The 16,302-nt window shown below is 42.9% G+C and overlaps 1 long non-coding RNA gene across 1 annotated transcript; it reads right to left on the minus strand.

The window, feature by feature from the left end:
* Nucleotides 1-465: 465 nt before the first annotated feature.
* Nucleotides 466-2,072, minus strand: LOC148315073 (uncharacterized). Its single transcript, XR_015841300.1, has 3 exons — nucleotides 1,999-2,072; nucleotides 1,219-1,338; nucleotides 466-611 (listed from the first exon to the last, which is right to left on the minus strand). It is a non-coding gene; the product is annotated as an uncharacterized LOC148315073 (long non-coding RNA).
* Between the last annotated feature and the right edge of the window lie 14,230 nt (nucleotides 2,073-16,302).

Below are 16,302 nucleotides of genomic sequence, written 5' to 3' on the forward strand. Positions count from 1 at the left end.
TGTGGTCTGTCCTCTGTTGTCATCTTCTTCATTTTACAGTTGGGGTGCATGTGGTCATCATTAACCAGTCTTCCCAGACTGCCATCTTCTTGAGCTGCATCAACACTTAAAATAGATTAAAAAAAAAAAAAACAATTATTCAATCAATGTCAGAAATTAATCTTTGAGACAATCTTGTGTACACAAAACATAAAAATAGGAAATCCACAATTTTTAAATCTAAATCAAATCATACAAGAAATTTCTATTGGAATCAGACCCTATTAACAGCTTGTCTTTGAGACTTCATGATCTATATTTTCATTTGTACAGATTCAACGCATGAATAAAAGTAATTATACATTTTTGCTTAGAGAATGATTTTTCCCCTAACACTTATGGGATGAGTATGTGTTTATTTTTTTAAATAAAAACAAAAATAAGATAACATCTCAATCTTTGCCTCACCTCCAAGTTTTTTCTTGCCGGCGGAAGTCAAACAAAAAGACAGTGCCTCTTCCATCCATCTTCCTGCGTTGAGATTCATCAGAATCTATCAATTTTCCTCTGTACTCCATAATAAAGAATAAAGTCGTCTTTCCTGAAAGGGGCCTTGGTAAATACTCCTCGACCTAGTTAACAGGGAAATCAAGTTAGCTTCGTCATATTTTTAAGCACACAAATAAGGAGTCATCATATTCATTTGGGCCACTATACTAATGTAGGGTGGTTTGAAACATTGCTTCTTGTGAGGGATAGAGCAGAGCCCTTCTTTATGATTTTAAAGGAACAGACCAGCCAAAATTCATTTTCCAGCATTGCATTAGCCAGTATGTATTAGGACTGAAAGTACAAATGTCAATTGCACCTGGTTACGTAAAAAAAAAACTTTAAGATTATTTAGTTTCAAAACAATGACATACACTGTACACAGTCATATTGGATCGCGTCACGTGATCTCTGTGACGTATTACGTGCTTTACACTAGACTATCAATATCGGACTTGTTCACCGGTCTATTGTGGTATAAAAATGCCGGAGGGCGTCATCAAGTACAGCCTTAATTTAGATAGAACTCCTACCATCAGGTTTCACACTCACTGAAATAACTTGAAACTGACAAAAGTGGCAAAAGAAAAGGTCAAGACACTCTTAATGTAAAATAACCACTTAAAAAACGATGTCAGCTTGGTTATCAGAAAACAATAATATATCTTAGCAAAAGCGTTAACATCATACCTTTAAATTAGTTTATATACTTCGCTTCTAACTCTGCAGTCTTGTCCAGACCCTTGACTGCATGTTCAATAGTATCCTGCTTTGGGGACTTCCTGCATCTCAGGGAAGGCATTGTTTATTCTATAAAGAAAAAAGACAGTATTGTGTTGAGAATTATTAATACTATGGGCTAAATGGAGTTTTAACAATATCAGTGTAAGAAAAATAAATTATAAATTAAAAAAATATCAATTCCTCCATCCCAATTAACGATTTCAACCATAATAGTTTATATTGAAGTTTAAACAACAGACACAGACAGATTTATGCAGTGTGACTACAAAAATCTTACCAAAATTGCATTCACAGTAACCTTTGCTTTAAGAATCATGTAATTAACCAGTGAACATCGTGTCTTACACAAAAATTAATGACAGAAATTATCATGGTACTTGCATTCTGTGGTTCTATAACAAAAGTGCAAGCTGTTAGCTCCGCAAAGCTAACGCAACAAGCTAGCGTCCCTCGTGCTCACATTCAATGCAAACCTGACCACCGGATGACAATACGCGTCGGTTTAGTTCTTTAAATGAGTAAAAGCACCATGACGTTTTATAATTATTCAATGCTTAACTGGAGCTCGTCAATTATGTCGATGTAGGAGCACATGTTTGCTAGGCCAGTGTTGTAGGCCCACATCCATGGTGCTACTTTGTATAGTGTTTTCCACACAACTATCTCTAACTATGAACAAATGCACTCGACGCATGTTTTGAAAAAAACCCAACGAAAAACACTTACCTCTCCGTTTCAACAGCAGTTCGAACTTCGAAGTGGTGATATTCTCCAGCGTTAAGCACCTGCTCGAACTGCGAATAGGTCAAATTCAACAGCGTCTTTTTTCTGTCTTAATAAGGACGCGATGAGAGGAGGAGCGCTTGCCTTTTCGTCAGCACGTCCCGCGCGGGTGGTGCTGCTTTATCACTCTCTATCTGTGCCCGCCCGCCGGCACGTCGATAGAAAAATAATATTCCTTCAAACATTACTTTCATCTTCTTAACGTTTTGTAGTGAATTTAACAGGTTCACCACTTTTTTCAAATACACCAATGGAAAACAGGTCTTAATTGAGGAAACATACAAAGAGCGTCTCACAAACACCTTATGATGAGCAATGTAATTTGATCACGTTTTTTGTCACTGCCTGGACGTTGGGTTCACTGGCCTGGTGGCAGTGGCTTGTAGACACTGTCACTGAGTGGGAACGGATCTCAAGGTGGGTCAAACTAACCCAAGCAGTGGATCGGTCCGTTTTTTAAATTTATTAATTTTTTTATTTTATGTATTTATTTATTATTTAATACAAGGGCTTCGGCTCACTACCAGTGGGCGGGACCAAAGAATTTGGGTTTCCTTTGAGCTAGGAGGCAGTCAAAGGCAGTCCAATCCCCGGCAACATAAAGCGCCTAGCTCTGGGGACATGGAATGTCATTTCTCTGGTAGGGAATGGTGTGTGTGACTAGACCAGTGGTTCTCAATTATTTCCTGTCATGCCCCCCCTACCAAGAAGAAAACAATTCGCACCCCCCCACCACAATTTTCTTTTACATTTCGTACTAATGTACATGTTCTTTGCATATTAATGTTAGATTGTCAATAAAATATCTTACCTTAACAAAGCTAAATTGATAAAAATAAAATATCATTTTGAGAACGACTATTGTGAGGATCTCGAAACTCAGTACTCTGTGGTGCTAATATTGATGAGATGATAAATATGTTGAAGCCACAGAACAAAAAGATTAGATATTGTTTGGAAATTAATGACGTACATAAAGGAATATCAGCCTTGATTGGAGTACATTACTGCATTTAAATTTTTAATAAAAATGAAACAATTATTGATGTTATGACCACTATGAAGAATTTAAAAAACAATATATAGGGATAATTATAGTTTTCATTTTGTTATGTGTAGTCTGTTCATGTTGCATTATTTTTATGACAAAGACGATGGTTAATCGTAGGTTTGTTGCCCAAATGTACCATTACAACCTGATTAATGTTGAGAATGACGAACTCAAACTGGACACTGAAACGTAAAAACACATGGACTTCTTGCCCCTGTCCTCACACGTGCACACACACACACACCATACACGAAGATCCGGGAGGTAAGGACGGCTGTCCTACAGGATGCGGATGGAAGAACAACTGCAGCGGAACAATGCCAGGGATGTCTGGAGGGGCCTGAAGACCATCTCAGGCCACGGACAAGCAGGTAAGACGCAGAAGGGGGGGGGGGGCTTCAGTGGGCAAATGAGTTGAACCTATTTTTCAATAGGTTTGATCAAATGTCTGACCCCGCTCAGGCTTCCCTGATGCAGCCCCCACCCACCCCTCCTGCCACTGCGAACAAGACCCTCTCTCCCCCTCTCTCGCCCCTCTCTCTCTCCACAGGCTCCAGTTCCCAGCCTCATCAGACAACCACCACTTCCTCCTGCTCAGCCTTGTTCCTCACAACATCTCAGGTGAAGAACCAGCTGAGGAAGATGAAGGCGAGGAAGGCGGCAGGCCCAGATGGGACCAGCTCCCAGCTCCTCAAATCCTGCGCAGACCAGCTGTGTGGAATCGTCCAGCACATGTTCAACCTGAGCTTGAAGCTGGGCAGAGTCCCCCAGCTGTGGAAAACATCCTGCCTGGTTCCGGTTCCAAAGACACCCCATCCGAAGGAGCTCAACAACTTCAGACCAGTGGCGCTGACGTCTCATCTGATGAAGACCCTGGAGAGACTGGTCCTCGTCCATCTGCGCCCCCTGGTCAGCTCCTCAATGGACCCACTCCAATTTGCATACCAGCCTGGCATCAATGTGGATGATGCCATCATCTACCTGCTCCACACTTCACTCTTCCACCTGGAGAAGGCGGGGGGCACGGTGAGGATCATGTTCTTTGATTTCTCAAGTGCTTTCAACACCATCCAGCCCGCCTTATTGGGAGACAAGCTGGAGCAGGCGGGAGTGGCCCACCACCTCATCACATGGATTCACAACTACCTCACAAACCGGCCACAGTACGTGAGAACACAGGACTGTGTGTCTGACGTGCTCCTCTGCAGCACGGGAGCGCCGCAGGGAACTGTGCTGGCTCCCTTCCTGTTCACCCTCTACACCTCGGACTACAAATACAATTCCACAACCTGTCACCTGCAGAAGTTCTCTGATGACTCTGCGATTGTCGGCCTCATCACTGACGATGACGATCGGGAGTACAGAGGGGTTACGCAGGGGTTCGTGGACTGGTGTCAGCAGAACCGCCTCCAAATCAACGCTGGGAAATCCAAAGAGCTGGTGGTGGATTTCCGCAAGCGTCGGCACTCTCCACCTGCACCAGTGAATATCCAGGGAACAGACGTTGAGAGGGTCTCAACTTACAAGTACCTGGGTGTTCATCTGAACAATAAACTGGACTGGAGCGACAACACAGACGCTCTCTATAGGAAGGGTCAGAGCAGACTCTTCCTACTCAGGCGGCTGAGGTCCTTTGGCGTTCGGGGAACACTCCTCAGGAACTTCTATGACTCGGTGGTTTCATCAGTCATCTTCTATGGAGTGGTCTCCTGGGCAGGAGGCATCTCGGGCCGAGACAAAAAGAGACTGGACAAACTGGTGAGGAGGGCCAGCTCTGTCCTGGGCTGCTCCCTGGACTCTGTGGACTCAGTGGGGGGCAGAAGGATGACGGCAAAACTGTCATCAATGCTGGACAAACCAGCCCACCCATTCAATGACACTCTGAGAACACTTTACAGCTCCTTCAGTGACAGACTTTTACACCCTCGCTGTACCAAAGAGAGATTTCGCCGCTCCTTCCTGCCAACTGCTGTCAGACTTTTTAACAAGAACATTGGGTCAGGCCTACAAACGGGAGGGCATTAGTGCAATTGTGCAGTCCTAGGATGCAATATTAACTACTACTGTACTTTCAGCCAAGGGTGTACTTAAATATTGACCAATGATGTATTTTGTTTACCATTACAGTATTCTTATTACAATACTTCTATCACTGTAGTATTTCTACCACTGCAGGATGTTCACTATTACAGTACTTTTATCATTGCAGTACTTTTATCATTGCAGTATTTTTCTATCATTGCGGTACTTTTACTATTACAGTACTTTTACCATTGCAGTACTTTTACCATTGCAGTACTTTCATCATTGCAGTATTTTTCTATCGTTGCAGTACTTTTACTATTACAGTACTTTTACCATTGCAGTATTTTCTATCATGCAGTACTTTTCTATCATTTCAGTACTCTTACCATTACAGTACTTTTATCATTGGAATATTTTTATGATTGCAGTATTTTCAATCATTCAGTAGTTTTTATCATTACAGCGTTTCCCCCTCCGTATAATGGACAAACATTAGGAGTGTTTCCTTACACTTAGATACGTTTATACTGTGTATATTTGCATGCTTTTTCTGAATGTCTGCTGCTAATGTTATACATTAACGGCTACATTACGCCGCCGACTCTGTGTGATCTATATCTTTGCTGCTGTAACACCTCAAATTTCCCCATTGTGGGACTAATAAAGGACATCTTATCTTATCTTATCTTATCTTATCTCTCCTACAACGAGGCAAGGGCCTCCACCAAGTCACCCCAGGGACAAGTTTTATTCCCTGATGGTCATCAAATTATGAGGATCTCATTCTACGCCGGAAGGGAGGAGGGGAATTTTTCCCTAATGTGAGGTTTTCGCTCCTCCACTGATGATCACACTGTTGTATGATTTCATTATGATGATCTGTCTTAAAGCCGTAAGGACATGATTTTTAAATCCACAACAGGGGGGAAATGTAAGATGGGCTGAGGATAGGTAATCAGTTTGTGTATTCATAATCATGTTTTTATACACTCATTAATGTTGAACACACACAGAGACACTTACTTGTTATTTTAACACACACACACACAGACACCGTATCCTGAAGATGTGTTTAGTTAAACTGACCTTGGGTTATGATTTTCTGCCTGCTGGAGTCCCTGGTGATTAGTTATTGATGCTTTAGTTAAACTGACCTTTATACCGTGAGTTATTGATGTTTTCTGTCTCTTGGTGATTAGTTGTTGATGCTTTTCTGTCTTCTGGTGATTAGTTATTGATGAGTTAGTTTCAATAAAAAGGCAGAACGGAGGGTGAGAGTCAGAGGGTGTGCGGGATTGAACTGGCAAGACGGCTGTTTCACCTCCTGGCTCCCTCTCCCATTCTGAATGGCACAAAACGAAAACTTTAGTAAGTTATTTCAGTCTAAAAAAGGCGTCAGGGCATTTTTAAACCGGACAGTAAGTCGCCACTGTCTTGGTTCCTTTTTGTGCCTTGACCCATACCGGAATTATTGAAAGGATGCAGTCCTATTTACAGGCCCCAGTGACACCCCAGGTTTCTGTTGTTTGTACGAGGGCGCTTAATAGGTACTGCTATTCACAATCGTCTTAGGCTGTTTCTTTGCAGAAGTTTATGGACAATGTGTAGTGCTGTAGGATGCAGTCTAGAGCATTCTTGACATTGAAGCTTTTGTTTCCAGCAACTGCTAATGCGACCGTGCATCAAACATGCAAAACACAGACCCTTGCTCCTCAAGAAGTCAATCTTATCCTTGTGATGCTTTCTCCTAAATTCCTTACCAATTGTGAGACTGTGTTGCTCTCCATTACAATTAGCACATGGTTTGGCAATAGCATCCACTGAAACAGGTTCTGCCTTTGGCGTGGTGGTTTTGTTGTTTTCCATCTTGGCGGGCACAATGACTGTTGTGAAGACTTTCTTTGATTTTGTTGTTTCTGTGTGTTGTGATTTTGTTTTCTGTTTTATAGAAATCTTTCGTGCTTGTCAACAAAATCCTTAAACTTCACTCTTCTATTTGTTCTTTCTTGGAGATTGCAGGCAAATTTTCTCCAAGATTCTATAAGTCTGTATGGAAGTTTGTTTGCCAATGCCTTTATATTAGCCATGTTGTCCAAGTCCTCCATGTAATTAACATCTGCCATTATGTTCGAACAGCCCATAAGGAATAATGTGAAAGACTGAAGTGCAACACCATCTTCAGACTTGATTGTTGGCCAATCCATGGCTTCCTTTAAATATGCTTCTGCTATCATGAAGTCATCACCATAAAACTCCTTCAAGATTTGTTTTGCTTTGGTATATCCTGTCAGAGGTTCCATATGGATGCAGCTCTTCACCAACTCATGTGGTTGTTCACTAGTATACTGCAGCTAAAATTGAAGATGATCACGGTTATCACTTGTACGGCCTTCAATCCCATGTTCAATGGCACCTATACAGGTTTTATAATGCAGAGGGTCGCCTGTAAAACGTAGGAATGGAAAGTTCGGGAAGAAGCGATGCTTTTTGACTCTTTGCTAAGTATTCTGCGACACTGGCTTGCTGTGAGATTGCGTGGCAAAGGCCATCAAGCACATGTCCCTGTTGTTCTCTACTTTCTGTCTGATGTGGAAATCTAGCCATTGGAATAGTCGAAGTGGGAGCATTTCAGGTCAACACTGCTTGTTGCTCTGATAGGCTGTGATGGTAATTGAATGTTTTTCCTTGTTTAAATTGTAACACACTCATCAGGAATGTGGATACCATCCTCCTGGGTATTTTCATATCTTCTCAAGACATCCAATTTAGCATCAGACTCAGGGAGTGCCGTTTGCATTGCATGCATTTCCTTCTTTGCTTTAATTGCAGCTTCTTCTTGCTCAAGTGCCAACCTTTGTTGTAAATCAGCAGCCTTTGCCTTTAAACATGCTCGTTCCATTTGAGCCTTTAATTTAATTGAAGACGTTGACAGAAGTGAGCTTCTGTCTGTTAGATTCTTTACTTCTACTTCTATGGGTGTAGTTAGTTGATGCAGATCTACTATCAGCAGGTGATATTTGTTTATTGCATCCTTCCTCTGCACGTTTCAAAACGTCCTTCTTCCATTGCTCACATTTCCATTAATTACATTTTTTGGATCAAACCAGTTATTTTGGTCATCGGCAAAATCCTCTTCAGTCTTTAAATTTTGCAGACCGGAATTGAGGTCCACAAATTCTTGCTCCATGCCGCTAAAGCAAACACGAACCTCAGTTTTTTACAGCGTCAACATTTGCATCATCCTCCATCAATTGTTCAATTTGACGTTGCATGGAGGTCAATTGAGCAAATTTGCAGCTGCGTGCCTGCATCCGTTTAGGCTTGTGATCTTCTACAGCTTTTCTCCGTCATTTTTAATGTCCGCTTTCCACTGTCTTGTTCCTCCATGTCAATCCACAATGAAGCAAACAAAAACGTCAAACTGACTGTAGCGTCTCAATTTGTAGGTCAGCCGAATGACGATCAAAGTTTTAAGCAGTTTACTCACGCACCTGTTACGTGCGCGTCCTTGTTAACTCGCGATGCTTGTCAAGTATGGACGCATGCTAACAGCTAGCAGCTCATTGTCCCGACTGGAAAGTTGCTCCTTAGCTGTGATGTGCCTAGGGTTACACTATCTATCATTAACAAACACAGCCAGCCCTCCTCTTTCCTCTTACCGCTTTCCAGTGTCCTGTCCGCAAGTAGTATTTGGAAGCCGTCAAATTCCACAACGGTGTCCGGCGTTAGCTCTGTTAGCCATGAATCCGTGAACATCAGCAAGCTAGCTCATTGGAAGTTCCTCTCGTGCCGCGTTAGCGCTGTTAGCTCGTCCATTTTCTTGGGAAGGTATCTAACATTTCCCATAAAAACGGACGGGAGGACGGGGTGGTCACGCCTCCTCTTTGCCTGGCGTTTCGCCCCCGCGCGACATCCCCCGTCTCTTCCTCCTCAACTCGTGGGGGATATCGGGTCTCGCTCCGGGAGTCGGCACGGGGTTAGCACGAAGTGCTAACAGCTGATCTCTTGTGTAAACGATTGATCCGTAGCTCCCAGTGACATCTCCGGACACGATCACGCAAAAAACAGCCCTCAGCAGCAATAAAACCACCGCAATTTGGATGTCCATTGCTGCGATGAGGTAAAATAAATAAAACTGGGTAAAGGGAAAAACACGCGAAAAAGGCTCAAATAGTGAGCCGTGCTGCTCTAGCAGGTAGCCACTCGCGTGGCGACGGAACCGGAAAAACAAATGTGGTCCCATCAAAATCTGATTGGATATTTAAAAATAAAAGCGTGAAAATTTGCTTATTTGTCTGTCGTCACCAATGATTAAAAAAATTAAAATCATTACAAAATCCTCAAGCTATCGTGATACCAGACGAGTTCTGCGGGACACCAGACCACCCCAGTTGTCCACAAAAAGTGGTCACTTCAAAATTTGATGTGGCATTTCAAAATAAAAAAATCACCTGAAATATGCACTGTGATCAACACTGATTTAAAAGAAAAATCTTTAAAAAATATCCTCAAACTATCGTGATACCAAACCAGGACTGGGGATACTAGACCACACCGGCTGTCCACCAAAAGTGGTCACATCAAAATGTGATGTGGCACTTCAAAATAAAAGTAGCCTGAAATTCGCTTATTTCACGGTCATCACCACTGAGTTAAAAAAAAACATAGCTCGAGCTTTCGTGATACCAGACCAGTTTTGTGGGACACGAGACTACCCCAGCTGTCCATAAAAAGTGGTCCCATTGAAATCTAATTTGTAATTTCAAACTAAAAGTTGCCTGAAATCTGCACATTTCACTGTCATCATGCCTGACTTTAAAATTTCATTAAAAAATATCCTCTAGCTATGGTAATACCAAACCAGGTTTGGAGGACACTAGACAACACAGCTTTCCACCAAAAGTAGTCCCATCAAAATGTAAGGAGGCATTTTAAAATAAAAGAGCTGGAGCTGTCGTAATACCAGACTAGTTTTGTTGGACACTCGACGACCCCAGCTGTTCATCAAAAGTGGTCCCATCAAAATCTGGTGTAATTTCACAATAAAAAAAAAAACACCTGAAATATGCACATTTCATTGTCATCAACACTGATTTTAAAATAATCATTTCAAAATACCCTCGAGCTATCGTGATATCAGACCCATTTTGGGGGACACTATGCTGATGATACGCAATTATACATGCCGTTGGATATAACGAATCCGTGTGATTGCTATAAATTAGAGGCATGCCTTGCCGAAATTAAACTATGAATGTCTTTCAATTTTTTGCGTCTTAACTCAGATAAAACCGAGATGCTGATCATTGGACCAGCGCGTCATCGGTACCTTTTTCAAAGACACCACTATGAGTATCGATAAATTGCCCAAAAGGATTCAACAAGATCAATGTCTAAAGTCATTTTTGGCCAATTTTCAATCAGATTCGTTAAAAGGGCACCGTGCAGTACGTCAAAATGTAAAAAATTATAATTTTTGTCACCACTGGGTGGTGCAAGGTGGTCGCTGCTCAGGCCCTAATAATAATAATAATAATAATAATAATAAAAGTAATAATATTTTCTACAAAAACAATAGGGACCTCGCAGCCGTCGCAGCTCGGGCCCTAATAACAATTTCTACAAAAACAATAGGGACCTCGCCGCGGTCGCTGCTCGGGCCCCAATAATAATTTCTACACAAAGTCCATTGTGGTGACCCGCCCCCTTTTAAGTAAATTCAAAATGGCCGACTTCCTGTAAAACCTAGCTCATTGCTCCAAGAGACTATTTTGTAGGTCTTGGTCTTATACATACAGTGAACCCTCGCTACTTCGCGGTTCACCTTTCGCGGGTTCAGTGCTTCGCGGGTCTAAAAAATATTCGGGGGCATTGTAGTTTCGCCGAGCGACACAACGGGGCGCTGGAGCGGTTAGACGGCCGGCGTGCGCCGAAGAAGAGCGTGGGCGAAGAGGAGAGTGGACGAAGAAGAGCACGTTCCCCCGGACACGATCGGTGGCGACGTTTCGCGCGGTTCGGACCGTACCAGAGCTCCGGCCAGCGTGCGTGGCAGTTAAGCCGTAGAGGAGCCCCTTCCCCGGGCACGGGCGGTTCCAAGCGGCCCCTAAGTTTAACCGAATGGAAGCTCCGGAGGAGGAGGGCATGCTCGCGTCACAGTAAGCCGAAGAGGAGCACCTTCCCCGGGCACGGGCGGTGCCAAGCGGCCCCTAAGTTTAACCGAATGGAAGCTCCGGGGGAGGAGGGCGGGCGTGTGTCACAGTTAAGCCAAATTGGAGCACCTCTTCTGCCCGGGCACGAGCGGAGCGCGAGGCTGTCAGTTATGAATGAATAAATGAATAAATAAATAAAGAATGCCACCTTTCATTTCACAGGGCACACCGGACGGCGTACCAGCAGGTAAAAGTCGGAGTAATTAAATAAATACAAAAAGAATGGCTGGGGAATAAAAAAAGAATACGTTTTAATAATAATTTGGTTTTTTTGTTATAACATGAATTTCACTCTCTCTCTCCCCGTATATATATATATATATATATATATATATATATATATATATATATATATATATATATATATATATATATATTTATTATATATATTGTATATTTTTTTTAAGCATTTTTGAAGGTGCGCCGCTACTTCGCGGATTTTCAGTTTTCGCGGGTGGTCTCGGTCCCCATTAACCGCGATAACCGAGGGTTCACTGTACTCCATAAAATTTACAAAAAGCGAGGTGAAACACTCAACCAGAGCTGCTTTTTTTAACATTTCTCGAGGGCCATGGCGAGCCATTTCAAAAAAGCTGCACAACTAACGTATAAAATATTGATAAATTTGCTCGGCCTGATGTGTGTGTAAAGTTTTACGAGTTGTCGTTCATATTTAGAACCTCATAATCAGCTTTGTTTTATTGCCGAACAGTGCAATGCCACTCCCACAACTTTTCACGAAAAAGGACGAATTTCGTATTGTGACATCCTCATGGCCGAAACAGTCATCCGAGCATATATGAGGGCGACCTTGTTGAGTTGCACGGAGAAAAACATCCAAGAAAATAACTTGTATTAGCTTTTACCAGTTGGTGGCGCTACTACTACGATGTAAAATAAGTTGGTAGATGTCTTCAGGGCTGAAGTATCCTCAAATGTGTACAACTTCGAGAAGATAGGATCATCTGAGTCATGTTGCCGGAGCTTTTGTTGCCACAGAGTACAATCGGACTTTTCAGCACCTTAATAGCCACGCCTTTTGCCAAAACGTCACAAAATTCGGCAGAGAGTAAGATCATTGTCTTGAGTCTTTTCTGACTAATTTTCAGTCGGATTCGTCAAAAGGGCACCGTGCAGTACGTGAAAATTAAAATAAAAACACATTTTTGATTCCACTTGGCGGCACTGTGTGTATAACAAAATAATAACATTACGATGTCTTCAGGTCGGGACGTTTTATTTACAGGTGAAGGTTTGGATTTTTAGGAGCATGTGCAGGGGAGTTATTAAGCATTCATTTATTTGTATTAGGTTCATTTTGTCTTCTTATTATTGATATTTGACTGATTCATTAAAAGCAGACAATTATGTTTTAGGTAAATTTTTTACCTGACATCTTTCGGCGAGTCTTTCGCCTTCTTCAGAGTGTCGCATGATGGTGTCTTGAGCTGATGTTCCATGAGGGTGTGACTTACCTGTCAAAAAAATGAAAAAAATCAGAGCAGTAAAAGAACAAGCACAACATGAACATTACAAATCAGCAATCACTGACCACTGCAAAAGGGAAAACTACATCATGGACCGGGAGAAGGGCAGGGTCATCCGCACAGAAGAGAACAAACAACAGCGCTGGATCAGAGAGGCCATTGAGATCTGCAAGCGAGGCATAAAAACCATGAACAGAGACAAGGGAGCCTTCATCCTCTACCACCTGGACCAGCATCTTGGCGGAGTGAACGGACAGCGGGGGCGTGACTTGCCTTCATTCTTGTGACAGGTAAGTCACGCCCTCATGGAACATCAGCTGATAAAGACGGGTCACAAGACAGCATCATGTGACACTCTGAAGAAGGCGAAAGACTTTCGTATTGTGACATGCTCAAGGCCTAAACACTCATCCGAGCAAATATAAGGTAGATTTTGTTCACCTGCCCGGAGAAAAACATCAACGAAAATAATTTGTATTTGTTTTAACCAGTTGGTGGCGCTACCACTGCGATCAAAAATAAGTTGGCAGCCGTCTTCAGGGCCTGAATATCCTCAAATGTGAAAAATTTCGAGAAGATGGATCATCTGAATCATTTTGCAGGAACTTTTGTTGCCACGGAGAATAATCAGACTCTGCGGCACCGTAATAGCCACGCCCTTCGAAGGAAAGTCACAAAAATAGGGATAGAGTAAGATCAATGTCTTGAGTCTTTTCTAGCCAATTTTCAATCAGATTCGTTAAAAGGGCACCGTGCAGTAAGTCAAAATGTAAAAAATGATATTGATTGGCGCAAGGTGTATAACTGAATATAAACATATAGATGTCTTCAGGTACAGACTTTTTATGTACATGTGAAGTTTTGGATTTTTAGCAGCATGTGCAGGAGAGTTATTAAGCATTTTGTCCATTGCGGCGAAGGAAATCTTAAGTGAAAACTTTGAAGCCCCGCCCCCGTCATATAGTATTTCGGAAACAAAAAATTTTAGCCCCAGTGTTTGTCCCAGGTCTTCAGATGCTACAGACAGAATTTTAAGGCAATCAGATGAAGCCTTTAGGATCAGGGTGCAAAAGAATGACCCCTGTAAACATGCAAAAAAGGGCAAAAGTCGGACTTTCAAAAATTCATAACTCACTTCCTGTTCATATTAGACGTTAAAATAACAAATTTTTCGCCATGCCCGATGAGACTGCCAAGTTTGGTGAGTTTTTGTGCATGTTTCGGGGGTCAAAAATGCGATCGAACAATCGGAAAAATAATAATAATAATAATTTCTACAAAAACAATAGGGACTTCGCAGCGGTCGCTGCTCAGGCCCTAATAATAATAATAATAAAAGTAATAATATTTTCTACAAAAACAATAGGGACCTCGCCGCGGTCGCTGCTCGGGCCCCAATAATAATTTCTACACAAAGTCCATTGTGGTGACCCGCCCCCTTTTAAGTAAATTCAAAATGGCTGACTTCCTGTAAAACCTAGCTCATTGCTCCAAGAGACTTTTTTGTAGGTCTTGGTCTTATACATACAGTGAACCCTCGCTACTTCGCGGTTCACCTTTCGCGGGTTCAGTGCTTCGCGGGTCTAAAAAATATTCGGGGGCATTGTAGTTTCGCCGAGCGGCACGACGGGGCGCTGGAGCGGTTAGACGGCCGGCGTGCGCCGAAGAAGAGCGTGGGCGAAGAGGAGAGTGGACGAAGAAGAGCACGTTCCCCCGGACACGATCGGTGGCGACGTTTCGCGCGGTTCGGACCGTACCAGAGCTCCGGCCGGCGTGCGTGGCAGTTAAGCCGTAGAGGAGCACCTTCCCCGGGCACGGGCGGTGCCAAGCGGCCCCTAAGTTTAACCGAATGGAAGCTCCGGAGGAGGAGGGCATGCTCGCGTCACAGTAAGCCGAAGAGGAGCACCTTCCCCGGGCACGGGCGGTTCCAAGCGGCCCCTAAGTTTAACCGAATGGAAGCTCCGCAGGAGGAGGGCATGCTCGCGTCACAGTAAGCCGAAGAGGAGCACCTTCCCCGGGCACGGGCGGTGCCAAGCGGCCCCTAAGTTTAACCGAATGGAAGCTCCGGAGGAGGAGGGCATGCTCGCGTCACAGTAAGCCGAAGAGGAGCACCTTCCCCGGGCACGGGCGGTTCCAAGCGGCCCCTAAGTTTAACCGAATGGAAGCTCCGGAGGAGGAGGGCATGCTCGCGTCACAGTAAGCCGAAGAGGAGCACCTTCCCCGGGCACGGCGGTGCCAAGCGGCCCCTAAGTTTAACCGAATGGAAGCTCCGGGGGAGGAGGGCGGGCGTGTGTCACAGTTAAGCCGAATTGGAGCACCTCTTCTGCCCGGGCACGAGCGGAGCGCGAGGCTGTCAGTTATGAATGAATAAATGAATAAATAAATAAAGAATGCCACCTTTCATTTCACAGGGCACACCGGACGGCGTACCAGCAGGTAAAAGTCGGAGTAATTAAATAAATACAAAAAGAATGGCTGGGGAATAAAAAAATAATACGTTTTAATAATAATTTGGTTTTTTTGTTATAACATGAATTTCACTCTCTCTCTCCCCGTATATATATATATATATATCTATATCTATATATATATATATATATATATATATTTATATATTTATTATATATATTGTATATTTTTTTTAAGCATTTTTGAAGGTGCGCCGCTACTTCGCGGATTTTCAGTTTTTGCGGGTGGTCTCGGTCCCCATTAACCGCAATAACCGAGGGTTCACTGTACTCCATAAAATTTACAAAAAGCGAGGTGAAACACTCAACCAGGGCTGCTTTTTTGAACATTTCTCGAGGGCCATGGCGAGCCATTTCAAAAAAGCTGCACAACTAACGTATAAAATATTGATAAATTTGCTCGGCCTGATGTGTGTGTAAAGTTTCACGAGTTGTCGTTCATATTTAGAACCTCATAATTAGCGTTGTTTTATTGCCGAACAGTGCAATGCCACTCCCACAACTTTTCATGAAAAAGGACAAATTTCGTATTATGACATCCTCATGGCCGAAACAGTCATCCGAGCATATATGAGGGCGACCTTGTTGAGTTGCACGGAGAAAAACATCCAAGAAAATAACTTGTATTAGCTTTTACCAGTTGGTGGCGCTACTACTACGATGAAAAATAAGTTGGTAGATGTCTTCAGGGCTGAAGTATCCTCAAATGTGTACAACTTCGAGAAGATAGGATCATCTGAGTCATGTTGCTGGAGCTTTTGTTGCCACAGAGTACAATCGGACTTTTCAGCACCGTAATAGCCACGCCTTTTGCCAAAACGTCACAAAATTCGGCAGAGTAAGATCATTGTCTTGAATCTTTTCTGACTCATTTTCAGTCGGATTCGTCAAAAGGGCACCGTGCAGTACGTGAAAATTAAAATAAAAACAAATTTTTGATTCCACTTGGCGGCACTGTGTGTATAACAAAATAATAACATTAAGATGTCTTCAGGTCGGGACGTTTT

Source organism: Idiotropiscis lumnitzeri, unplaced genomic scaffold (assembly GCF_059441095.1).
Source record: "Idiotropiscis lumnitzeri isolate Australia: NSW breed Sydney's pygmy pipehorse unplaced genomic scaffold, RoL_Ilum_1.0 HiC_scaffold_144, whole genome shotgun sequence".
Classification (NCBI taxonomy): domain Eukaryota; kingdom Metazoa; phylum Chordata; class Actinopteri; order Syngnathiformes; family Syngnathidae; genus Idiotropiscis; species Idiotropiscis lumnitzeri.